General features: G+C 41.5%; 1 protein-coding gene across 1 annotated transcript in view; it reads right to left on the reverse strand.

Annotated features, from left to right (window-relative positions):
• The window catches only part of LOC126482135 (structural maintenance of chromosomes protein 1A-like), a 297,330-nt gene that overhangs the window by 166,081 nt on the left and 107,586 nt on the right, over positions 1–23,663 (reverse strand). The window lies entirely within an intron of this gene.

Below are 23,663 nucleotides of genomic sequence, written 5' to 3' on the forward strand. Positions count from 1 at the left end.
ATAAATAACCAAACTTCTGTAAGTAACAACAAATAGTGTTGTTAGAAGCATTACAAGTATAAAAACAGTACGGTCATAAAACTAATATACATATAAATAAAATCTTAAAGAGTGTTGGTGTGCTTGTCCTGTGGTTGATGACAGTGGAGCAAGTTCTGGTTTGAGCTTTGTTGATGCTTTCAGGACTGCAGTATATTGGAGCTTGTTTCAGATCTTGATGATATTCTTCATTTGGTACATTCCTAGAAACATCTCCTCACCACTTTGTGTGAACCTGCTGGTGTCAAGGACAAGACGTCTGATACTGTCTTCATTTCTGTAGGAATATTGCTGAACAGTTTCACCATTTCTCCTTTGCTTTTATTGTAAATGATGAATGTGGTGTAATTGCTAAACGCACGGAGTGAAAGGAATGTTTCAGCAAAAGGACTTTGTTGGAGTTTGTTTATCAAAAACAATCTGGACTGAACCTTGTCCCTACCACACCTAATAAGGTCTCCATTACTCCGTGGTATTGCAAACGCAATGAATAAAACAATCAAATTTATATCTTCCCTTACCGTCATGACAGTGGAGTATATGGCAGCTTTCTCAAGCCAACATCTCACTGCGCAATCATCATCGCCTATAGTAACTACTGTTTTCATTCCCCTTGCTGTTGTTTTGTCACTAAGTAGTTGTACGAGCCTAGTTCTGTTAGTTTCACCTTGTGATAAAATGCTCCTGTTGAACTGTGACACTCATGCTTTCATAAAAATTAACGGCAACTGAAATTTTTGAGGAGCTTTCTCTTCCACCCTTTTTTGCACTGTTGATAACATCATAACCTTTGAAAACCACAGTATGATTTTGACCACAATGTTTGAGTACACAGACTACATATTAATAACAAAAGTACAGAAATATTGGTTCCCACATTCCATTTCACGCTGCGAAGGATGGAGGCACCAACTAGCACACTGCTGCTCATTCTTAGATCATGAGTTGCGTAACTATCCTCTGGAACCTCTCCGGGGGCCAACACCACTGTCTGTGCGGGTGGTGAGGCTTGCATGTCTGCGTGAAGCTGAGGGCTATGCCAATGCCAACGGTAGAGGACCTACTGCCAGAAAGGCCTCAGCTGATAGATCAGACTAAGAGTGTCCCACAATGCCCCATCTTCCCTATGCACTCCTAGTCCTTACCCAATTCCCTTTTCCAAACCAAGGTGTGATGCGATCCGTGTCGAGGGGGATGTGGCACATGGAAAGATGTGACACAAATGGAGCCTCAGGGATTTATGCTATAAATCTAAGAAACTCCAGAACATGCGTCTATGTAAGAAATGGAATTTCTTTCATGCCAATGATGGATTTCTGCTCCAGAGACCTCTTTACCATTAGAATGCAGCAAAGTCAGGAATGTATCACAACAGAAATTGTTTTGGCCTCAGCATACCTTCCTTACGAAGACAGCTCTCCTCCTCCTTTGGAGGTGAGAAGACTGGTACAAGCTTGCCATCAGCAAGGTGATCAATTGTTGGTGATACGTGACACCAATGCCCATAACTGAATGTGGGCAGCAAGGACACCAACAGTAGAGGTGAGTACCTTCATGAATTTCTTTTGGCTAACAACTTGGAGGTCCTTAATAGGGGCAATGAACCTACATTCAGGAATAGCAGAAGGGACAAAGTAATTGACGGCAGCTACGTCAAACAATGGCATGTGACATTAGAGCCATGCTCATTGGACCACGTGTACATGAAATTCAAGGTCGAAATGGGAATCAGACCGACCATGACCTAAAGGAATCCCAGGAAAACAGATTGGGAGACATATAGGAGGGATCTTGACTTAGGCTTATGGGAAATTAAAACCCCGATACGGAATCCAGTAGAGTTTGAGGAAGTAGCAGAGGCTGTTACCTCTGCCATAGTGACTTCATATCAGGACAACTGCACAATCACCAATAAGTGCACAAATAGGAGTGTTCCTTGGTGGAATAATAACTTGAAAATACAAAGAAAACAGGTATGAAGACTGTTGAACCTTGTGAGACATACAGGACAACTGGCAAATATCATGAGGCCCTTGTCAACTAAAACTTTGTAATTAGACAAGCAAAGGAGGCATCCTGGAAGGCATTCTGTGAGGAAGTGGAGAGCACGGCCACTCGAGCCAGACTTCACAGAATCCTCGCTAGAGTACCAACCAATCCAGGACGTACGTTGAGGAAGGAGGATGGGGAATATACAAAGAGTGCACACTAGAGAGGCTGAAACTGCTCCTTAAAACTCACTTTCCTCAATATGCTCTGCCAGGCAACACAGACCAGAATGTGATCCCAGAGAGACAATGGCTCTCGGGCACTCAAAGAGAGGACAGGGAATCAGCCAAGCAGTGTGTGGACTTCAATAAAATCCTAAGGATGGTGGGAACATTCCAACCATTCAAGTCACCTGGCCCAGATGGAATCTTTCCAGCTCTCCTGCAACAGGCAATAGAGAATTTCGTAAGAGTCCTATGCAGGTTACTCAGAGTTAGCCTAGCAGTAGGAATCATTCCCAATGCTTGGAGAGCAGTGAAGGATGTCTTCATTCCAAAGCCAGGGAGAATTTGTCATACCAAGGCCAAGGATATGAGACCAATAAAACCTGTCCTCCTCCATTCTCAAAACATTGGAAAAACTGGTTAATGTATACATTGCGGAGAGGAGGCTAATTAGGGACCCTCTACATTCAAAACAACATGCATATCAACCAGGTAAATCATGTGACACAGCTGTCCATCAACTTGTTGGAAGGGTGGAGAAAGCACTTCACTTCCAAGAAATAGCCCCTGCATCTTCCTGGATATCGAGGGTGCCTTCAGTAACATGATCTTCGATTCCAAGGTAAGGGCAGCAGAGGAGCATGACCTAGGGACCACTATATGCAGGTGGACCAGGGCCATGCTTAGTGGAAGGAAGGTAGAGGCTACCATGATGAATGAAAAGATGGTAATTAACACCACTAGAGGTTGCCCACAAGGAGGAGTTCTGTCCCCTTTGTTGTGGAATCTAGTACTGAAGAAACTCATTTAGGAACTAAATTCCAGACTATGCTTCTCCCAAGGATATGCAGATGACCTTGTCATAGCAATACTTGGCAAATTTACTGACGCCGTTAGAAATATGGTACAAGGAAGATTAGACATTGTGCAAGAATGGTGCATTAAACAGGATCCAAGGGTTAATCCTAAGAAGACTGTTGTGCTTCCATTCACAAAGAGGCATATCCAACACTCAAGTTGAAATCTAAAGCTCTTCAATGAAACTCTACCTGTGATGGGGATAGTGAAATATCTAGCGGTAACCTTAGATGAGAAACTAACATGGACCCTTCACATTAAGAGCATCTGCTCCAAGGCAAAAAGTACTCTGGTGAGAACCAGAAGGGCTTATGGTAAAAACTGGGGCCTAAGCCCCAAAGGTATGCACTGGATATTCACCACGGTGGTTAGACCTAGGATATCATATGGGGCCATAGTGTGGTGGAAGAGGATAGAACAGCAGGTTGCAGCTAAGGAGCTTGCTAAGCTGCAGAGACTGGCCTGCTTAGCCATAACAGGCAGAACTAGGGGCACACCAACCACTGGGATGGAAGCCATGCAGGACATGCCTCCACTACACCTTTGGATCAAGATGGAGGCAGCAGCTGTGGCATGCAGACTTAAAACTGGTAAAAAGTGGATCTCACCGGGATATCCAGAATCACACACTAAGGCTGGGGAAATGCCGGCTGACTATATAATAACTACTAACTGCTTCAACAAGCCTTACAATATAATAATTGAAAGTAGGGAGCAGTGGGAAAAACTAGTTTGACACTGTACGGGGAACATTGTTTGGCTCACCGATGGGTCGAAATCACACCAAGGCGTTGGGGTAGGACTGTACAGGGTTCAGCCAAGACTGGAGGGCATCGTCTCTCTAGGAAAACTGCCTTCGGTATTCCAAGCTGAAGTTACTGCAGTCAGGGCATGTGTGGAGGAGAATATGCATAGGTGCTACAAGGACTGTAGCATCTACATCTATTCAGGCTGCCAGGCAGGCCTGAAATCACTGGCAGCTCCTGCAACGAGATCAAAAAAATTGTTGCAGAATGTTACAGAACTCTGGTGGAGCTAGGGAGAAGCAATAAGGTAAACCCAGCCTGGGTCCCTGGCCACTCAGGGATCTGTGGCAATGAACAAGCCGACAGATTGGCCAGGATGGGGGCAACATCTCAATTTATTGGACCAGAACCTGTCCTGACTATCACCAAGGCTATTATCAAATTAGAACTACCCAACTGGCTTAGGAAATGGAATGTAGAATATTGGAACAAGGTCCATAAACAAAAACATGATAAGGTAATGATGCCCAAGACATGCTTTAAGAGAAGCTCTGTAATCCCGGGATTGAACAGGAAAGAGATCAAACTCATGACTAGACTGATGACCAGCCATGGGAATTTCAAAAAACACCTACAAACAATGGATATGATGGAACAAGACCCTAAATATAGGATCTATGATGAGGATGAAGAAACTGCATAACACCTGATCTTCGAATGCATGGCACTGGAGAGCAAAAGATACAGAATCTTTGGGACAACTAGACCTGAAGAAATTGTGTCTAGCAGAAAACTGGTTAGGGGACTCCTTGAACTATTTAAGGGCATTGGTTGGCTTTACTAGATATACGGGGAGTGATACCGCACAATAAACTCAGTTTCGGTGTGGGCAGTGGTGGGTTAGACCTAAACTGTTTTAGCTTTCCTGTCAAAATCACATCAAATCAATCCTCTGGAAAAACACTGTTGAAAAACTTCTTTCTTTTTCTTATTCCCTCTCCATGTAAGAAAGCCAACGAGAATGTCAATAATCCATATTCCATAAATGGTGCAACATCTTCGCCATTGCCCGCATCTCGTGGTCGTGCGGTAGCGTTCTCGCTTCCCACGCCCGGGTTCCCGGGTTCGATTCCCGGCGGGGTCAGGGATTTTCTCTGCCTCGTGATGGCTGGGTGTTGTGTGATGTCCTTAGGTTAGTTAGGTTTAAGTAGTTCTAAGTTCTAGGGGACTGATGACCATAGATGTTAAGTCCCATAGTGCTCAGAGCCGAGCCATCTTCGCCATTCTATTTTGCAGTGGCTGTTCTCTGAAAAATTGTTGTAGGATTAAAACTGTTTCACCATTCACTTATATGGCATTGTTAATACTAGACAAAAACAACATCATATTCTTATGTCACTCGATAACTATTTATTTTTGAATGTAATTTGATCTACGTTGGATGTCATAAACTCCGTGGATATTCACACTTGTTTTTGAATAATACAACCAGCCAGAAATACCTATAAATGCTTTATTACAATGACATAACCAGTTCTGGAATATTATGACCATCTTCAGATGGCTAATGTTTCTAGTAAAATTAATGTTCTTATCGCCAACATGTCATCTGCTCCTGCATTGCAGAAAAATATTTGAATATTAGTGTCAGAACTTCAAATAAGTTTCTGCACCTATTTTAATAACACTGTGCAACCTAACATAAGACACAGTACTAAAATCACCAGCCTAGATCATGGAAGATCAGAAATTTACAAGAGTTTTTGTGACAACTGCCCCAGTTTTTATGCTGACCAGACTGGCAGAAGATTGATATAAGATACTGGAAATACATGGATGCCTTTGACTCAAAAATTTCAGTAAGTCTGCAATCACCACTCACATGGAAATATGTGGACACACTGTTTCGAACATTGAAGTTAACTTGCAGATATTACAGAGCACTAACAAAAGCCATGAAAATGGGCTTCCTAGAAGAATTAGAAATATACATCAGTTCACCCCAATACAAAGTGAGCAACTGGAGCTAGTTAACAAATACTTTTCACATAATTTCCTCAAGCTGTTCATGAAAATTAACACAACATAGACTCCCAGACAGCTCACTCAATTAGGCACTTCTTCATCTCGTGTATATTTGTGGGTATCCTTTCTCTTCTGTTCGCTTAATATGTCCACATCATTTAGGCCTTCATTCCTTTATCCTTTCATGTAATGATACCTCCTTCACCTGATTAAATTTGGCTACATTCCATTATTCTTGTTTCACTTTTGTTGACATTAATCTGATAACCTCTTTTCATGGCACTATCTAATCCACCCAACTGCTCTTCCAAGTCCATTACCATCTCTGAAAGAATTACACCAAGCTTCACAGTTTTTCTCTCTTTACCATTAACTTTGATTTACTTTTCAAATTTCTCCTTAGTTTTCTTTACTTCTTTTCAGGTTAGAGAGTGAAAGGTATTTCACTCTAATTACACAATGTAATAAATAAACTGTAATACTTGAGAATCTTTGCCTCAAACAATGGAAAGTCCAGGATGGAATATCACCAATATTATGAAAAGGATAGATTGATACTCACAGTAAATGTGACACTCTCAGTTGCAGACAGGCATGACAAAAAGACTGTTACACATCGAGTTCTTGGCCAAAGCCTTCTTTGGAAAGGAAAATACACATACACATTCACACAAGCAAGCAAACCTATTGCACAGATAGCCACTATCTGGCCAGAGATAGCAATCATCTTCGAGTGGGTTATGCTTGCTTGTGTTTGTTTTCCTTTCTGAAGGCTTTGATCAAATGCTCGATGTGTAACAGTCTTTTCATTGTGCCCATTTGAAACTCAGTGAGTCATCTTTGTGGTGGAAAATCTATGCCCCTGCTAATATATATATATATATCTTCTTTGCCATTAATATCCATGTATGTTCTTTATTCTTGTTTGTTTGTTTGTTTTGTGTGTGTGTGTGTGTGTGTGTGTGTGTGTGTGTGTGTTATGAATAGTATGTGTGTGCCTGGGTATAATAAAATGTTTCTTATATGTTACTACAAACCATAACCACCTTACTTTATTGCTTTACTGAATATTAATGAAAGAAACAGCAGGTTATGGGACCAGCCTACCCAGTAAAAGCAGTTTGCTAAAAATTATAAAACAAAAAGAACTGAGTTTAGTCATCTCTTTTAAGCTGGAATTATGTATTAAATGAATTACTGCTTATAGAAAAACTATAAGGACGAGAGAACTACAACATGTGGCAGTTTTCTATGAAAAAAGATGCCATAACAGATACTTTGCACACAATTCCTCCAAGGGTACGAGACACTATAATACTAAGTAAGGTCATACTGAAAGAAACTGTCACAGCAAAACCAAGAGAAGCAGTAAATCATCCAAAAGGACTTCAAATTATAAGATACTTTTCACCACAGAAGGTAAAGCCATAAATAATGACTGGGCTATAGACCATGGTGCTTCAGCACCCATGTCCAAACTCTCATGTGAAATGGATTCAAGTAGATCAATATTCAATTTCACAAGTGGTAGTGGCAAATAATGAGAATTTATCCACTGACGGAGTAAGAATTCCAGGATTGGCACAGTATGTAGAATATCAATTTAGCAGCTCACACAAAATTGAGGTTTTCAATCAATGTATCATTAGCTCTCATATTTGCCACTTGTATTTCACTCAGTACATATTTTACTGGCTATTGAGTACCACTGTATTATTAACAGGATCACGGGCTGTAAGCATGACCAAAAAGAGCAAAAACGTGTTCTTAGTGATTTTGATGCAGGAGTGTACAAGTTCAGTTTAATCCATTTTTCTGGTAAATGGTCAATTTTAACACTTTCATCTAGTTGTGGGCTACACTTACTAAGCAGGTGAGTGAGTGTATGAATGAGTATGACAAAAGGCTATGAGTTTTTTTATTGTTGCTCAAACTATAGCACTTAACTTGATCCAGCTTGTTTCTGAGAAGGGTAATATTATCTGCTTTTAACAGCTGAATCCTCTAAGAGATAAATGGACGGTAGTCATATAGTTTACGCCATATAAACAGGCAGCAGACAGAAATGTGGAAATAGCAAAAACACAACACATTACCATGCTTAATACAGTGTAGGAAAGATGTTGGCATTCAAAACAACTTCCAAGTCATCTTGGAATTGATAAATACGGCTCCTGTATGGTTTCTAGGGAATCTTATAAGATTATTCTTGCAAAATAGTGGCAAGTTCAGGTAGTAATGAAGGAGGTAGAAAGCAATCACACACCCTTCTCCTAAAGTATCAATAATATTGACATCTGCTGACTATGGTGACCAGTAGATATGTGACAATTCATCCATGTGCTCACAAAATCAGTTCTGGTTGATGCGAGCTGTGTGAACAGGGGCCCTGTTGTCTTGTAACTCAGCATCACTATTAGGGAACAAACATTGTACATTGGAATCATCCAAAATAGTCACATAAACCTTGGCACTAGTACAACCTTGCAGAGTACCCATAAGGCTCATGGAATACCACAATATGGCTGCACAATCGTCTCTGATTCCACACCACATTTGACTCTTGGGATATGACTTGGACTGAAATTGGAAACAGTTTGAAAAAAGACACATCACATCAAATGACTTTATTCCATTGCTCCATAGTCCACGTTTTATGCTTCGGCACAATGTTTTCCTGTTTCGAGTATTTTCATCACTGTTGAATGGTTTTGGAGTTCCAGCTCACTCCTCAGTTTCTTGCCTATGGAGATCCAGTGGCGCTACAGTGGTGAGAAGGTTTGCGAGTGTAACATTCAGTCCTGCAGTGAATTTTGCAGCTGTGATCCTCTTAGTTTTGTCACAATTTACATCAATTACCTCCAGCCACAATGACTCAACACACATTTTCGTCCACATTGTGACTTAACAGATAATGCTTTTCCACTTGGTGACACACACAAAAAAAGTTAGTCAAAGAAAGACAAAAATTAAAGTAATGTGTTGTTTACTGCCACATTTAACAAAGAATTTAGTTACTGTGAGTAAGATGTGGAAAAGAGGCAATCTATCACCTTTTATAAACGAGGCTGTCACATATATGATAAGGAAAAGAATCAATTTGCAACAGCAATGCTTTATAAGTACAAACCGGACCAACCAAGTAATTGTTTAGTTAAAGCAGGGTAGCTACTCGAACTTGGAAATAAATATATATATCGCTGAGAATTCCAGGTGTAAGAAAACGGTTATACTAGCCACAACCAGTAGTTTAATTGAGCTATTAAACACTTATAATTTATATGTAATAGTATTCATATAATTAACACACTTTGAAATATAAAGTATTTTAAAATTTGTGATTTATAGAACTCGATAAACTTAAATTTCAGGGGGTTAGATTAAAAACAAAGAATTCCCTGGAATTTTACAGGGTGTATATGTGGGCAAGGGGGGGGGGGGGGGGGGGGAATCCCAGACTTTTCCCGTATGTCCTGATTAAGAAAATACTTTTTCCCAGGTGAAAATACACTTGTTCCATGATAAGTGACAGAATACTTTCTCTCTGAACCATAAAACTTATCGACCCTTCGAATGGTTAAGGTTTTACACACTGCACTGGCGTAGAACTTCCCCGTACATCCATCCACCCACCCACCAACAAACACAAACACACACACACACACACACACACACACACAGAGAGAGAGAGAGAGAGAGAGAGAGAGAGAGAGAGAGAGAGAGAGAGAGATTTTGGAAAGATCTTTGATGTTCAGCAGCATATTACAAAAGTATATATTTGAATCCCACCAAACATAGCATGTCAGTTTCCGTAGCATTGAAATCAAGATTGCAATGCACTTTGGTAAGCCAACCATAGCTGATGTCATGTGATCTCTCCAGCATATATTCAGAGCATGGGATATGTGACATAGTCAGCCAATAGCAACCAACATCACAGTTCAGGAGCACAAACACATAAATAGGAAAAGTTAATGGTTTAAATTAATATATATAGTGTAGCTACAAGAAAAACTAAGCTTTCACATATAATATTTGTCTTGTTTGCATGTGTTACACTTTAATATACATCACACTTATGTTCCAGTAAAATTTTAAATAATACAAAAATGTCTGGGCTCAAAACGTGGTTTGCACTCAGCGTGTTAAATTTTAATAAGAATCAAACGCTCTGTGATTTCAGAAATTCAAAGCACATTCACGCACGTAACATAATTCATCTTGCGTAAATTGAAATTTACTTTGAAAATAACACTTTTCAACCACCATTCGCAATATTTTCCCATGACCTGTTACAGTTCATTTCAGCAGTTGTCAGACAGCGACAAAAATGACATTACAGTGATGAAGGAGGCCCTCATGATCATATCTATATAGCATTAAGAGATCTTACATTACGTCGTCAACGGAACAGAACATCAGAGGGTACTCCAGGAGCATTAGAATTTCGCGAAACAGACTAAAATGCATAATTCAGCTCAAATTGCACGTTTCTGCATCCATATTTACAAAGAAGTAGGCCCCAACCTGATATTAAGCTTTTCAGTGTGGTTTTCAGGCTTCAAAATTTCTTGGGGTACCAGTACCGTATTATCTCATGTTTGGTTCTTTATTATGGCATAATGCCATAAGTGCCAGAAGAAAAACAGGCACTTGTAATTCAGCAAACATTTTATGCTTGCCAGTAACGAGGAATGAAACACTTTGTTTCAAATAAATTGACTACCTCTGTGGAAAATATTAATAAAAGCAAAATTTCTTTAGCAAATCGACAAAAGTAACTTTAGCATTGTGCAAGGCAGTTAATGCTTGACTGCCAAAAACATGTAAATACAACAAAATAAGGAAACTAATACTAATAACATATTTTAGCTTTCCGTAAGTATGTGAATGTATTTTAATTCACTTGCTAGCTTTCACAGAAATCCATTTTGTTTTTATTTGATATGAGAGTTGTAAAGAAAAAAAGAAACAGCGAAATGACTAAACCTAAACACGGGTCATGTGGAGACTATCACGTGGAGACTACCGCCCTCTGCAACTTGGACTGCTCTGCGTATGCTCCCCAGAAGAATTTTTCTAACAAGTGTCTGGCTGCTTGTTGGCTGCTGATACAGCTAACAGCCATACTTAAGTAGCCATAAGTGGGAGCAGGTAATGCTCATACACAACTCAACTGGGCATGCACACTATCCCACTGGCAACTGCTCACAAGAACCTAATGTGAACCATTGTGATGTCATGGTCATCGGAAGCAGTTTGTTGTTATGAAGTATTGCATGGTCTTTGTCCTAAAGCCTTTGACACATTTGATGTTAGCAGATGCTTATGTGTGCATTGTGTTTTGTTGTTGGAAATGGTGCATTTCCTTTGCAACTTAAGTTTATGTTGGTTTTCTCTCCCTCGCTTAAGTTTTATTGGTGCAGTATTATTCTGCAGTAGCGGGCAGAAGTAAAATTTTTTGTTAGCATATCAGTTCTTACCAGTCAAAACAACAAAAATTTAACTGAACACTAAAACAAGGAAAAATTCATGGGTTTTTCCCAGTTTACTCCCGGATGAAAAAATTCCCAGGTTTTTCCTGGTTGCCCCGGAGCATATACATCCTGTTTTATGAAATTCCTGACATTCCTGGTGATTTCCCAGATTTTTCCATATGAAACATAATTCCCTGAGAATTTCAGGTTTTCTGGAAGGATTGCCATCATGTAAAGCCAAGTCCATATCATTTTTAAATAATGCAGACTTGCGGCAAAGGAGATTAGGGCCTGTAAGCTCTGACAGAATGTAAGTTTTGGATGTGTTCCGTGCTTGGAAGGTAACCGGCAAGATTAACTTTCTGACATTCTGGATCAAGAGCAAAAGGTATCCTTGAATTAATGCATTCTGACTTCCATGGACCAAAGGATTAGGATGAATTGGAGGTGCCAGATGTTTTCTGACTCTAATAGATGATTATTCAAAGAAGATATTTTTGTACACACTAAATGATAAAAACCAAGTACCAGAAATTATTAGAAATTTCAAGACGCTATTGGAGAAACAAACTGGATGTAAAGTACAGTACATATCAAAGTGGTAACTTCAGATTAAGAAGATATACAAGATCAATAGCTTTCACGTTTGCAAGAAGAGCTACAAAGGCAGATTAAGGAGTGGTAAGTGCAAGATGCATCACGTAATGGTGAGAAAGAGCTTAGAGAAACAGTACATATGGCAGATGTGGGAACTGTGAAGTCTGACGGTCTTGACAAGTCAATGATTAAAACACAAGTGCTGAGGTTCCTACCAGGGAAACCTGAGCTTTGGTTTGCAATATTAAAATTAGCATTTACACAAAACAACATCACTAATGATGATACAAATTTTGCAGTGGCAGTTAACACAAAGGACACGCAACTGTTGGAGACAGTTGTGAATGTCATTTTGAAGCCTCCTTCACACAGGATGCACAGAGTCCTGTAGCTTGAACACATTGGAGACAGGAAACCTTTGGAATTCTGACAATATCTCAAGGGTATTGTGGAAGAAGCAGCAATGTCACATGAGTCTCTCTGATATGTGTGTCTCATGCAAATGCCACTGCCAGTAAAGGTGGCAGTAGTCTCTTGTGGGAAAGAGAGCATTAATTCTATACTGAGAATAGCTGACAGGGTGCATGCTACATTAGGGCAGGCAAGAATCTTGGCAATAAAACAGGAATCTGATGACCACAACACAGCTGAGACTGTAACTATACGACAGGAATCAAGGAAGTCCATTGATGAGCAGCTCTGAAGTTTAAGTCACAACTGGAAGCAATGCAAAAGCAATTTTTGGCACTATTAGAACTGAACAAATGAGACAATGCACAAAATGGTAGGATACAGGGGCATGCATCTGTACAATGGAAGCAAGCTCCTGAAGGAATAGGTGGTAGAGTTGCTGGTATCACAAAACGTTCGGCGTGTGCGCCACAAGGTGCTCATTGCCTTGCTTGTTCCCAAATGGCTACAGCAGCCTGCAGTAGGTGCAGCAAGCTGCACAGCTATACAAGAGCCTCAGAGTACTGACAAAGGGACAGGCATTATGGCAACAGACAAGAGGTGGTGGAGTGATCGATGGCAATCAATGTACAACACTCCAGATCAGCCCATTCACTCAAGATGCCTCTTCTGTACACATTCAGATATCTAAGTAAGCTTGCCCACTTATGTTGTCACTTCACTTTTATGTGACAGATAAGGGGACAAATCAGTGCTACCTGAGTGATTCTGGCTCAGATGTTAGTGTACTCCCAGTGGAACCCACTTAAACACCACTAACAACTCACCCTTCAGGACGTATTGGGAACAAGAGGGAACATTAAGTTCAGCAAGAGTTTCAAATGGAGATTCATTCTGGCTGACGTGAATGAACCAATCCTTAGTACAGATTTCATCCACCATGAAGAAGCTTGGATTGCAAGTCATGTGACCAACTGTTGTTGTTGTTGTGGTCTTCAGTCCTGAGACTGGTTTGATGCAGCTCTCCATGCTACTCTATCCTGTCCAAGCTTTTTCATCTCCCAGTACCTACTGCAACCTACATCCTTCTGAATCTGCTTAGTGTATTCATCTCTTGGTCTTCCTCTACGATTTTTACCCTCCACGCTGCCCTCCAATACTTAATTGGTGATCCCTTGATGTCTCAGAACATGTCCTACCAACCGATCCCTTCTTCAGGTCAAGTTGTGCCACAAACTTCTCTTCTCCCCAATCCTATTCAATACTTCCTCATTAGTTATGCGATCTACCCATCTAATCTTCAGCATTCTTCTGTAGCACCACATTTCGAAAGCTTCTATTCTCTTCTTGTCCAAACTATTTATCGTCCATGTTTCACTTCCATACATGGCTACACTCCATACAAATACTTTCAGAAATGACTTCCTGACACTTAAATCTATACTCGATGTTAACAAATTTCTCTTCTTCAGAAACGCTTTCCTTGCCATTGCCAGTCTACATTTTATATCCTCTCTACTTCGACCATCATCAGTTATTTTGCTCCCCAAATAGCAAAACTCCTTTACTACTTTAAGTGCCTCATTTCCTAATCTAATTCCCTCAGCATCACCCGACTTAATTAGACTACATTCCATTATCCTTGTTTTGCTTTTGTTGATGTTGTGACCAACTGACTTAGTCAAAACTTCATCCTGCAGACAACCACATTTGGTCACAAACAGTGCTTAACATTTAAATTACATACAGTGAAAATTATTATTACAAATATTAAAATATTCTTTCATTTCATTCATAATTGTTATAAAATTCACTAATTTTTTTGATTATTACATCACCAGAATCCACACACACACACACACACACACACACACATACACACTAGTCAAAGGTCTTACTACATTGACTCCTGCTGCTTCCACACTACATTATTCAAACACCCTTTTTTTATTTTTTTATTTTTTAAATACGATTTCCAACTTTTCACTCAATAAACATATTGTCAAGTCTTATATGGATTAACACAGAACTTTAACTGTTTCTTTTATTGTCTTGTCCCTTTTTCCAAATCAGTTTTCTCTAATCTTATCGGAAAATTCTTGGTAAAATTCCCAACCGTACACATCCTTTGAAGATGACAGTGCCACAGCTGTGATATTTATTAATGTGAGACACTGTCACCTGTTATCTTGTAACCACTATCATATGCCAAACTTGATGGATTTTATGAGTGTTTTGGATGAGCGCAATCAACTGCAAAAAAACCAAATAACCAGATTTCTGTCGCAGAAGAAGAAATTCCCAATATGGCCATAACAACACCTTTCAGACCATTTGAGCACCTTTGTATGCCTTTTGGATTGAAGAATGTGGCTCAGACCTAGCAGAGATTTGTAGATGAAGTATTGAGGTGCTTGGATTGATTTGTGCTTTGTATATCTTGATGAGGTATTAATATTCTCAAAGACATGAGGAACACCTTAAAGCAGTACCCAAAAGAATAAGGAAATTTGACCTAGTAGTAAATAAGGTAAAATGTGTTCTTTGATAGAAATAAGTGACATATCTTAGGCATGACGTATCAGTTGCAGGTATCCATCCTCTCAAGGAGAAAGTTGAGGCACGACAGAATATTCTACGACTGACAAAGTATCAACAGTTGCGTCCATTCTTAAGGATCATTAACTTCTATAGACATCATCTATCTGGGGTGACAGAAATGCAGACACTGATGATGGATGCACTAGCAGGGAGCAATGCAATAGGCATGCAACCCATGGAAAGCTACCAGAAGCTCAAACTAAGTGTAATGCTTTTGATAAAGAGTTACTGGCCATTTATGAAGCCGTACGGGACTTATGTCCACATGTTGAAGTGCAACCATTTACAATAAATACTGATTATAATCCAATCACGTATGCTTCCCAGTGTATTAAAGAAGGCTGTTCTCCTCTGTTGATCCACCAACTGGAATTTGTAGAGCAATTTACCACTGATGCTAAGCTTTTACGAGGGACAGACAACATAATGGCTATTCTTTCTTGAGGACTGCCACAAATCCTGCTATGGTAAATTGGGACCAGTTAAGAGCGGATCAAGCAACAGATCAGCAACTGCAGCACTTGTTGCGAAATAACCCCAGATCCCCTAAACTCGAACAAGTGTGGTTGCTGGGAAGGAGCGATCTAATGTGGTGCAATAAATCCACGGCTTTAAAGAGGATGACTGTGACCCAGTCACTACCGTAGTGTCACAGACTGATTTGTAGGTTACAGCCTGTCACATGCAGGGTTTAACTTAGCAGACGAAATAATGTGTAAGTTACACAAAAAGATCAGACAGCCACTGTGTAGGGAATTCTGTGCAGAGATGGAGTAAACCAGGGAAGTCATATGTCTGGGGAGAAAGATGGGTGTTAAAACATTGCCACCTGCTGTGATGTGGCGCCACTTACTCCATTCTGCTGCCACACCAGAGATGAGCTCTGCCCATGGAATAATACCACGGACGACAACCCATGACTTTCTTTTTCTCTGTGCAGAGATATCAAATGGTGTTAATTTGGGTCTAGGGTGATAATACGTCATATAGAGAACATTAACTGCTTTAACAATTGCAATAGTGATCTCGTGTTCTGCAAGATGTTAATGTGAAATTTTGATCATGATAATGAAGAACATATAAGTTAAACTGACATTAGAGTATCTGTTGATTACGTGACATTAGCTAGAGAACAGCAACTCTTGCAGCTCTACATATCTGCCAGGTGAAGAAGAACAATTAGCATGACAGACCACAACTGAGTAGCAGGTCTGGTACACTACTGCAAATGGTAAACCATTATTTATGGAAGTTGTGAGTATTCAGAACACCAGATAAGACGCTGTATGCACTTGCACATACTACAAGCATGCCACGCAACTCTGCACATCAAAAGAATTCAAATCGTTGGATGACATTCAAAAAAGCTTTAAAAGAAAATATTACTATTAGGCTACACATGAAAAATTACTGATCAGGACAAAGTATTTAGGTACTCAACTGGAAGAAACATATTTACTAAAAGTACTGATGACTAGACTCCCTTACTATGCTTCTCTGCACTCGACGAGTCGACAACTGCCCACTGAACGACCGTGCGCCGGCTTATCTAGCCCCGGGAGGAAGGGTATTTTGGGACTATTTGCACACATGTGATCATCAGGAAATAAATCACTGATCATCGCGCTCCATTCCTCTGCTGCTGGTTGATGCCCTGTGATAGATATTGGCCGCACTTAAGTGTTTGTTGTCAACTGTAGTACTTGCTTGTAGACACTCTTGCGTCGACCAGACTCCACAGCAGAATTGGCAATCCACATCGCTGATCTGTCTGCAGCGTCGCCGCTGCAGTAGGTGTCTGTGGTCACTGCAGCAGTCCTACCCTCCACACCTCCCAGGGGCAAGGTGAAGGCACATCTTGATGTCAGTCCCTGGTTCCACTGATGGAACGAGACCATGGGTGGCGGCGGAGGTAATGGTGGTGGGGGAGCCCCAACATATCCACAGGTGAGGGACTCATCCATGGGACCCTGTGAAAGCCATTGGCGGCAACGGTGGCTGTGACGGTGGCAACTGCAACGGCAGTGGCTGCGATGGCAGTGGCAGTGAAGGGCTGTCTGATGAGCCCCCAGCCTCCTGGAAGACCTCAGGCCAAAGGTGCAGCACCGGAGACTATGGAAGCACTGGGCCTGGCCCATGACAGTGCTGTAGCTGGTTGAAGTGCTTCCGACAGAGGGAACCATTGTCAAGGACAACAGTTTCCATGGTGCATCTGAGAAGTGTGGAGACTTTGGTGGGAACCCAGCGGGGGCAGCCCTTGGGAAACACCAACGCCTAGACGGGATCCTGCAGAGAGAACCGCAGCCACACTGAGATTGGAGCAGATGGACGAAAGGCAGCAGGAAACAGGAGAGACAAGGGCATCCACTGAGGGCAGCCGTGCAGCTTCTTCGCTGAAAAGGACCCATCGTGACTAGGAGAGTGATAAGTGGGCAGGAATAGGTCGAGGGCAGCTGCCTGTGTGTGATGCTGACACAGTTTGGCCATCTGCCATTTAAACGTGTGGACAAACCTTTCAGCCAACCCACTGGATGCAGGATGGAACAGCACCATATGGAGCAGCTGGATGCCCAACGTAACACAGTCAGAAGTAAACTCTGCTGACATGAACTGTGGGCCATTGTTCGTCACAATCACCTCCAGTAGATCCTCGGTGGCGAAAATATGAGAGAGGACTTGAATGGTGTAAGTGGCAGTCTTCGAGGACATGGGTGCGATATATGGAAAACCACTGCTAGCATTCACCAAAATGAGCCAGTAGGGCCCTATGAATGGACACACACAAGGACAACAGGGTGGCAATTGGAGGCCATGGAAGCAGTAATTGTGGCGGCGCCGACTGCTGACCTGACGCTGACAGGAGGAGCAGTAACCCACCATGTGGGTGATTTTGCTGTCCTTTTTCCGCCAATAGACATGTTGGTGGGCAAGGTGCTTTGTCGGGATGATTCCCCAGTGCCTGACATGTAGGAGCGCCAGGACCCGCTGATGGATGGAGCTTGCCACAGACGGGAAAGTTGTTGCGGCGAGGTCAGTACGCCCGAACCTCTGGGTCCAACACCTGATGACGATCGGAGGGCCACCCAAGTTGAATGTGGTGCAGAATCATCTGGAGAACCAGGTCCAAGGCCACGTGCTGCGCGACGAGCCAGACGTTCAGTTGCAACACAGCAAAGGCGGAGAAGAACACATCATCCAGATGAAAACAAGCAACCATATCAGCACTGAAGTCAGAATCCGCCCCCACAGGAAGTCGAGAAAGAAGATCGGCATTGGCATGGAGGGCCATGGCCCAGTAATGGATGTCATAGGTGTACCCTGCCACAAACAATGACCAGCAATGCAAACGGCGAGTGGTCCAGATAGGGGTGGTGGATGTGGTGCCGAACATAGAGACCAAGGGCTTGTGGTCCATGTAGAGCGTGAAGCGGTGGCCGTAGTTGAAGTTGTGGAACTTCTTGAATACAAATACAATGGCTAAGGCCTCCTTCTCGATGCGGCTATAGTTTTGCTGTGCTTGTGATAGGATTTCCAAGGTGAAAGCCACCGGGCGCTCAACACGTCAATGATAGGAGACAACACAGCCCCCAGCCCAAAATCTGATGCATCGGCGTCCAAAATAAGAGGCTTCGTGGGGTCGTGTGGGACAAGGCACGGTGGAGCGAGAAGAGCAGACTTGAGACGATCGAAAGCCTGATCACATTCCAGCGACCAGGTCCAGGGAACATTCTTGTGAAGCAGGCGATGCAGAGGCTCCACCAGAGCCGTAGCATGTGGGATGAAACACCAATAATAGGTGAGTTGATCCAAGATGGATTTGAGCTGGGAGATGTTTGTCAGCATCGGGTGCCACTGAATGGCCTTGAGGTATTCTGGGTTTAGATGCGCGTCGACTCAAGTCCTTGAGCTGATGGATCATGTGAAATTTATCACTTAGTGTAGCAGTTGCATCCAGAGGTAGAACACCGTGCCCTCCCTTAAGAACAACTGACCGCCAGTTTAGCAAAGTATTTTGATGCCCAGGCCCAAGTCATGGCAGCTCGCCACTCAATCTTCAGCTGTCAGAAGCTTCCATCATAGTCTTACAGGGAATAGATCGCTTGCCTTCAAGGTCTCTCCCGGGACTGACAGTTCTCTTATGCCAACCTGGGATGTAAGTAGTCATATGGTTCGGCCCTCATTTGCAACATGATTCTGATCCATGCTCCTGACAATGTCCTGCGAACTGATCTGTTGAAGCTGAAGATCCCTCCTTGGACATGTGTCTGTCGGTCATTCGTGCCCACGAACAGTCTTCCCATTAATATGCAACACTCCATGCCTCGCCATAGGTATTTTCCGCATAGCCACCCCATCATCATTTGGAGCCACAGTCGCTGGAGACAATGGAGGAATTCGAACAAACTCATCAGCATTGCAAAATCTACAGAGCAAGAACCAACTCGTTTTGTCAACTTGTTTTTTATTAAGGAAACTACAATTAACCACCACAGAACACGCTCTTTAAAAAAAAAAAAAAAAAAAAAAAAAAAAAAAAAAAAAAAAAAAAAAAAAAAAAAAAAAGGGATCCCTTCTGCAACCAATTCCTACAATCAGAGTTTGACTCTATACCCATAAAACTGTTCCACGTCATTAGCCTACATGATGCAAGCGATGTAGCACAATCGTTGCAGAAGAGAAGATGGTCAAGGTGGCACACTGCTGGACCGGCTGACCATCTTCACACTCAATGAGACAAGAACTGCCCCCTGAACGGCCGGGCGTCGGCATTTTCAAAAAGAAAAGAAACTAATTTTCACAGGATCAATAGTGCTGCACAATAAAGGAATAATAAAAGGAAATGGGAGCAACAAAATATGACATCACATGTTTGTATCTAATTAGGTTGAAAATGTTGAGGATGTAAGAGCAACAAATGAAGATACATTGATGCCACTGGACAGCTTCCAAATTGTTGGGAAACAATTCTAGTCTGGGAACCAAGGTCAGGAGCCAGAACATTGTAAATTCATGGAAACTTCAGGGGGACCATGGTCCTAAGTGGTCTATGTATTGCGATGTATGCAAGGCACCCAAGTTAACAAGTGCAATACTTCTTATTTTCCTTTTTCACCTCACTGAGTCTTCATTCTGTTACTATTCTATCACCTGTAAATCACTTTACTTATACTGTCCTATACTATTACTTAAAATATATTAGTGAATAGAAGAAATAAAATACTTGAAACTATTAGTTTGAAATCTTTAAGGTTTGAGGACATAGGCCTAACATGCAAATACGTACACATCCATACATGCACACAAGTACACTAACTAACAAACACTAACAGACATTTAAAAATAGCACTTATGGTACTGAGGTTGCTTTTGGTATTAGGTACCTCACCTTTAATTGGGCAGGGGGAGGGGGAGTGGTATTAGGAAAGTAACCCAGAACCTGAGGGGGAGGAAGTGAATGAGGCTATTGGGGGGAAGAATATGAAATATCAAAGGCAGAAATAAATAATTTAAGGATAATGTTACATAGGAAGGTGTGAGCAGAAATAAAACGGTATAGGCAAGGAGGTGGCCAGGATTAGAAAAGATAAACTTGGGGGGGGGGGGGGGGGGGGGGGGGGGGGGAAGCGGACTCATGGAGGGGATAACTACAAGATGGACACATGGACGAGACAACTTTTACCATTGTAGGGAGTAGATTAGATTTTGTATAGAATACAGACCCATCAGGATTATGAATAATGAAGGAGTATCTTCTTTTCTGAATGAAGGTAATATCCTTGTTCTTATACGAAATTGAGTGACAGTATTCTAAAAGCATCCTCCAAATGGGAAAGCAGCATCAAACACAATGATAATTTTTGAAGGAGATTAACGAAAAAGTTATAAACTATGATGTAAAGGAATATAAGTGAAAAAGGCCATACAGGTTCTGAAATTTAATGGAATATGGTTCAACATACAGGAAGATGGAAAATAAATTTTAATGAAAGAAGTTCTCAAAAATATGCAAAGGTACATAAAGATAGTAAAAATAAACTAAACTAAAATAGTGAAGTTTCTCTTTTCTCTTGTAATCATAAGCATATAATAATGGGAGTAATGTTACGAGACATGTGTAAAGTGTCGCAATAAGCCTCAATAAAAAATATTAAAAAGCCATAAGTTAAGAAAGAAACAATACAAGTTCAATGTAAATGATGATTCTGATATCTTTCCCCTCCATGGCATGATATGTAGTGTCACAGCTTATTTTCTAGGAAATAGCACGTCATTCTCAAGGTTTAACTTAGCTGAGAAAATATGTCGGAAGATTTCTTAACATTTAAGTTAAGCAAAAAGACTGGGTAACCCGTTGTGTGGGAAATTTTGTGCACAGATGGAGTAATTCATGGAAGTAATATGTCTTCGGGACGGTACATGTATTAAAGCACTGCCATCTGCTGTGATGTGGGGCTGCTTACACCATGCTGATGCTGCACCAGAGATGGGCTCGGCCCACAGAATAGCACCACTGATGACAATGCATGATCAGGATATCAAATGGTGTTAATTTGTATCTTGGGTGAGACCTGTCGCACAGAGAACATTGTCTGCTTTGACAATTGTAATACTAATCTCGTGTTCTGCAAGATGTTAATGTGAAATGTTGTTAAGTTAAGCTGATGTCTGAATATTTGTCGATTTGGTGACATTAGCTGGAGAACAGCATCTCTTCTAGCTCCACATGTGTCTGTCTGGCGAAAAATAATGATTAGAGGGGCAGATAGGAATGGAGTAGTGAGTCTGGTCCACTAATGTAAATTGTGACCAAATTCTTTAAGCAAACCGTGAGTATTCAGAACACTACAGTGTACACATCTACATCTACATAGGTACTCTGCAAGTCACTGTACAGTGTGTGACAGAAAGTACCCTGTACCACTACTGTCATTTCTCTCCATGTTCCACTCGCAAATAGAGCAAGGGGAAATTGACTGTCTATATGCCCCCCCTATGAACCCTAATTTCTCGTATCTTATCTTTGTGGTTCTTAGGCACGATGTATGTTTTTGGCAGTAGAATTGTTTGGCAGTTAGCTTCAAATACTGGTTCTCTAAATTTTCTCAGTAGTGTTTCTCGAAAAGAATGTCGCCTTCCCTCCAGGAATTCTCATTTCAGTTCCCGAAGCATCTCAGTAACGATTACGTGTTGTTTGAACCAATAGGTAACAAATCTACCTGCCTAACTCTGAATTGCTTCAACATCTTCCTTCAATCCAACCTGGTACGGATCCCAAACACTATAGCAGTACTCAAGAAGAGGTCGTACCAGTGTCCTATATGTGGTCTCCTTTACAAGTCAACCACTCTTTACAAAAATTCTCCCGATAATCTGAAATCAACATCTGCCTTCCCTTCCTCAGTTTTCACATACTCGTTCCATCTCGTATCGCTTTCCAACATTACACCCAGATATTTAAATGACTGCGTCAAGCAAGACACTAGTAATACTGTATCCGAACATTACACGTTTGTTCTTCCTACTCATCCGCATCAACTTACGTTTCTCCACATCTAGGCCTACTGCCACTCATCACACCAACTGGAAATTTTGTCTTAAATTGTCTTGTATCTTCCTACAGTCACTCAACTTCTGACACCTTGCAGTACACAACTGCATCAGCAAATAACCACAGATTGCTGTCCACCCTGTCTGCCAAATCATTTATGTTTATAAATACACTTTCACATTCTACATACATAAGTACAAATATCAAACAAGCCATTGCGACAGTGCACTACGAAAGTCAGTTTTTGACAACGCCCACAGCTTCACACATCCCAGTGCGAACACCACAGCTGAGCTGATGACAGAGAAGTTTGTATGGCCATGTATGAAGAAGGACTGTTATACGTGGGCTAAAACATATATAGCCTGCCAGAGATGCAAAGTTGGTAGTCACATGCACCAACCAGTGCAGCACTTTTCAGACATGACAAGTCAATTCTCTCACGTGCACACAGACCTCGTTGGCCCACATCCACCATCGGTGAGATGCCGTTATTTGTTGTAATACAAGTTAGGCAGAAGTTATTTTGGTAGGGTTATATTAGCAAAGACGACAAGAAGGGCATTCATGACTACATGGATTTCACGATTTGGTTGTACCATACATGCCACAACAGACCAGTGTCAACGATTTGAATCAACATTGTTTCCAGGACTGTGTAGATTATGAGGATTCCAGCACCACCATACCACAAGCTATCACCCGTCAAACAACAGAATAGTGTAGAAATCGCATAGTACTCTGAGGGCTGCACCTATATGCCATAATTGTTAGAAAGAAGTTTTGTTAGGATTATGCATAGCAGTTAAATCAGGAATTGGGGCATCAACCACTGAAATGGTTTACGGAGAAAAGTTGTGGCTGCCTTTAGAGTTCTTTCAGAAAAACAGATTTCTATGGAACCAGAGATGCTGTACATGTTACAGCAAGTGGAGCTAACAAATAGCCAAGCTATGGCTGAGCCCAGCATCATGTCATGGAATTCAAAAGAGGTTTGTACGCTCAGGACATTGTGACATGCTAACTTGTGATGCTGTGAACTGTTGCTGTACATGCACCGCTGCAACCTCCATATTCAGGACCTTTCTGCATGTTAAGACACAGTGAGCAAACAGTTCACATAGAGTACAATAACCAGCCTTTCACA

Source organism: Schistocerca serialis, chromosome 5, assembly GCF_023864345.2.
Source record: "Schistocerca serialis cubense isolate TAMUIC-IGC-003099 chromosome 5, iqSchSeri2.2, whole genome shotgun sequence".
NCBI lineage: Eukaryota > Metazoa > Arthropoda > Insecta > Orthoptera > Acrididae > Schistocerca > Schistocerca serialis.